Below are 4,623 nucleotides of genomic sequence, written 5' to 3' on the forward strand. Positions count from 1 at the left end.
GCCCTTCCCCGTATCGATTAAATTATTGATTCAGTGGCGGGATCCGAGCGTTTGTGCTTCCTGGACGGTTATTCCGGGTATCACCAAATCAAGATGGTTGTGGAAGATCTGGAGAAAACAACTTTTATAACCCCCTTCAGGGCTTTTTGCTATGTGTCCATGCCTTTTGGACTCAAGAGTGCAGGGGCAACTTACCAGCGCTGCATACAAAATTGCCTCCGTGGCCAAATCGGATGCAACGTCCATGCTTATGTTGACGACATTGTGGTTAAAACTCACAGGAAGGAAACACTATTGGGAGACCTAAGGGAAACTTTTGACAATCTGCGGGTATACCAGATGAAGCTTAATCCCACCAAGTGTGTCTTTGGCGTTCCTGCAGGAAAATTGTTGGGTTTCCTGGTATCTGAGCGCGGCATTGAAGCTAACCCGGACAAAATCGAGGCGGTTACTTCACTTGGGAAACCAGCGAATATCAATCAAGTTCAACGGATGGCGGGTCGTATCACGGCTTTAAGTCGCTTCATAAGCCGTCTGGGAGAAAAGGCTATTCCCCTTTATCAATTGCTTAAAAAATCTGACCATTTTGTTTGGACAGACGAAGCCAATGAAGCTTTTGAAGCCTTAAAGCAGCAGCTAGTCAACCCGCCGGTTTTGGCCGCCCCGACTGAGAAAGAGCTTATGCTTCTGTATATTGCGGCAAACTCCAAAGCGGTGAGTGAGGCAGTGGTCGTCGAAAGGAAGGAAGAAGGGAAGGAATATCCGGTGCAACGCCCGGTATATTTCATTAGTGAGGTGCTAACTCTCTCCAAGCAGCGATACCCACACTGGCAGAAGTTAGTCTATGGGGTCTTTATGGCAAGCCGAAAGGTCAAACACTATTTCCAAGAGCATCCCATCATGGTGGTTAGCTCCGCTCCCCTCGGAGACATCATTCAGAACCGGAAGCGACAGGGCGAATCGCCAAGTGGGCGATCTAACTTGGGCCGCACCACGTGCGGTACACCCCTCGCACGGCTATCAAGTCTCATGCCTTGGTTGATTTCGTCAATGATTGGACCGAGTTACAGATCCTGGAAGACAGGCCTAACCTTACATACTGGACTATCTATTTTGACGGGTCTAGACAGTTGGAAGGCTCGGGGGCTGGTGTGGTGCTGATATCGCCCCGAGGAGACAAATTCTGCTATGTCCTCCGACTCATGTTTCCATGTACCAACAACACTGTGGAATACAAAGCTTTACTTCATGGCTTGCGACTCGCCAAGGAGATGAACCTTCGCGGGTCAGATGTTTTGGCGATTCTGATTTGGTGGCTCAACAAGTTTCAGGTACTTGGGATTCTCGGGACCCCCTGATGGCGGCTTACAGGAGGGTTGTGTCTGATGTGGCGGGTCACTTCCATGGCTATCAGGTCGATCATATCGACCGGCGCCTTAACGAAGCAGCTGATGCCCTTTTACGTCTCGGTTCGCAGCGTAAGTCGATTCCCCCCAATGTCTTTCTGGATACTTTGCATAATCCTTCCGTAAGGTTACCCTCAGAGGAAGAGTTGGCAATACCAGACCTGAGTCTCAGTTCGTGGTGGCTCTCCATGTTACGCCGGATTGGGTTCTTCCGTATCTGGCATATCTCGCCCGAGGCGAGTTACCTTCGGATGAAGTATTGGTTCGCCAAATCGTTCGACGAAGCAAATCCATGGTCATCATCAATGGCGAATTATATAAACGGAGCACTTCCGGGGTATTCCAACGATTCATTTCCTCTGAAGAAGGATGCGTAATTCTAAACAACATCCATTCCGGAGATTGTGGGCATCACTCCGGGTCACGCTCCTTGGTTTCAAAGGCGTTCCGTCATGGTTTCTTCTGGTTGACGGCCCATGCAGATGCAGAGGAGATAGTTCGTCGATGTGATGGTTGCCAACGTTATGGACGACAGGCCCATGTGCCGGCTCAAGAACTAAGGATGATACCTATTACTTGGCCTTTTGTAGTCTGGGGGTTAGACATGATTGGACCCTTTAAGATGTCGTCCAACAAAAAAACTCATCTGCTGGTGGCGGTTCATAAATTACCAAGTGGGTCGAAGAAGAACCTGCTGGTGCTTGTGATGCGGAGACAACGGTCAAATTCTTGAAAAAGTTGATCTTCCGGTTCGGATATTTACACAACATTATTACTGATAATGGTACCAATCTATCACAAGGAGCAATGCAGGAGTTTTGTCATCGTGAGCACATCCGGCTTGATGTCTCTGAAGTGGCTCATCCACAATCTAATGGGCAGGCCGAACGGGCGAATTAGGAAGTGTTGCGAGGAATCAAGCCCCGACTCATGGTTCCCCTGGAACGCACCCCAGGGTGTTGGGTTGAGGAATTACCTTCAATACTATGGAGCATCCGGACCATCCCAAACCGTTCGACGGGTTTTACTCCCTTTTTTGTCGTATATGGAGCAGAAGCTGTTCTTCCCACTGACATTAGGCATGACTCGCCTAGAGTTGTCGCTTATGTGGAACAGGACAACAAGTTGGTGCGTCAAGATTCTTTGGACGCTTTGGAGGAAGCACGTGATTTGGTGCCGCTCGATCGGCAATTTATTAGCAGGACTAGCGGCGTTATCACAGCCGCCGGGTCAAGAGCTGAACCATTCAGCAGGGCGACTTAGTGCTTCGATTAATACAAGATCGCACTGGAATGCATAAGTTATCACCACCATGGGAAGGACCGTTCGTCGTCAGCAAAAGCCTTCGCAACGGGTCATACTATCTGGTGGATCTGCGGCCTGATCGGCCAACCACGGAGGCTGAGTCAACTCGCCCCTGGAACATAGCCCACTTGCGGCGTTATTACACTTGAGCTATTGGTTCTGTTTTTTCTTCTCTTGAAAATTGTAAGTTTTTCATTTTTTATGAAGCAATAAAACTGATGCCTCCAAGCATGGGGGCTTTCCTTATTTTTCATCTTATTGGAAGTATGGATCTCTATTTTGCTCTTCAAACAAGTCGCCCAAGCATGGACGCTATCCATACCAAAGAGCATAAGTCGCCATGATGCGCTTATTACAAAACTGGGTATCGATAAGCCAAAGAGGATCGAAGTCGCTACAAGGCGCGCGATTCAAACATGGGCGCCTTATATGATTCTGTGGATTAGGCCGACTTACTTGGGGACAGTTTGTTCTCAAGTCGTTTTGTGGTAATAGCGTATACGCTCCTACTATCCTATGACCGGTCTTTCCCTTAATCATAGGTCACTTGGGGGCTTCCTCTCACTGAGATCAGCCTTACTACCCATTTGGCCTGCGAAAAATTACCGCATTACAAATGGTTATACTGGACTGTATGTCGGCCGAATCGCCATATGGACCCATGAACTCTTGGCGAGTCACTCTGCTTTATGGACCCTGAACTCGCCTTGGTTAAAACATGTCTGGTACCGGCTAGCGCCCCACATGGAAAATAGAGAAACCATTGGTTCACTGAACCCGCTTCATTGAAGCTTGACTCGTGCCCGATCAGCCGGTCTAAATACTTGAGCTTTTTATACAAAAGTCTCCCTCGGGTAGCACTTGAGTTTATATAACTCGTCCTATCCTGTCGCGACCTGATGAGCCGACGAAATTGTTCTTTTTTACCTTCTTGGCACTGCCACAAGGTTTTTCTGATTTTTTCTGACTCGCCTTAAATATCTTAGGGCGGTTATTGTTTATTATCATCCATTACTCACTGAGATGGTTTGATATATGTTTTTAAGCCTAACAGGTTGATGATCCAAATCATTATAGCCACGGCGGGTCAAGCATCATAAAAATGCCCTGAGGGCGGGTCAAGCATTCTAAAGGCACCCTATGGGGGACATAAGGGTTTTTAAAGACATCACAGAAGCAGTTTGATCTCTATAAAAGACTTATTACATGGCTCTTATGGCCAAATCCATGAAGGATTATTCGACTGATGTCCTCGGGTCAGCCTGCTTCGAGCTCTGGCCGACTTCAATTTGCAAGTCGCCCAGTACCCAGTTACACTTGGATAATGCGGCGAACTCATCTTCATCGTTCAGCACTGATGAGAGATCCACCTCCAAGTCAAAATGATTCTTGGGTCGACGCGGAGTCAAGCTGGTTGTCACAAAGGTTGGCGGATTAATTTTCTTGTTCTTGTCGTCATATGCGGCTTGATATTTTGATAAATCCAAGCTTGTTGCAAGCTGAGTCGCCACCAAACGGGATTCGTTGACAACATGCTGGTAATCCTCTTGAGCAAATTCTGACCCGTCATCCTTGAGCTGGGGAAAGCCCGCCGCTACTTCTTCAGGTTTTAATTCGGGAGCATACGCCAGACACCGACTGAGCGTAGTCAGTGCCCCTTTTTGGGCAGCTGGCCGGGTTAGCTCACCGATCTGAGGAGGAAGAGTAGATAAGCATCCAAGCATCTTCTTTATTGATGTTATGGGTTCCTTGGCACCCATCACTGCTTTCACGGTCAGCACACTTCCGGTATATAGCTGCTCCGTTAACGTGTAAATCACCTTCAGCATCAGGACACAATCGCTCTGAAGATTGGCGGCTCTCGGACTTGCATAAGGAATAATGATGGTCAGCAATTTCTACATACTAAGTT

The sequence above is a fragment of the Hordeum vulgare genome, chromosome 3H (assembly GCF_904849725.1).
Source record: "Hordeum vulgare subsp. vulgare chromosome 3H, MorexV3_pseudomolecules_assembly, whole genome shotgun sequence".
In the NCBI taxonomy this organism is placed as follows: Eukaryota; Viridiplantae; Streptophyta; class Magnoliopsida; order Poales; family Poaceae; genus Hordeum; species Hordeum vulgare.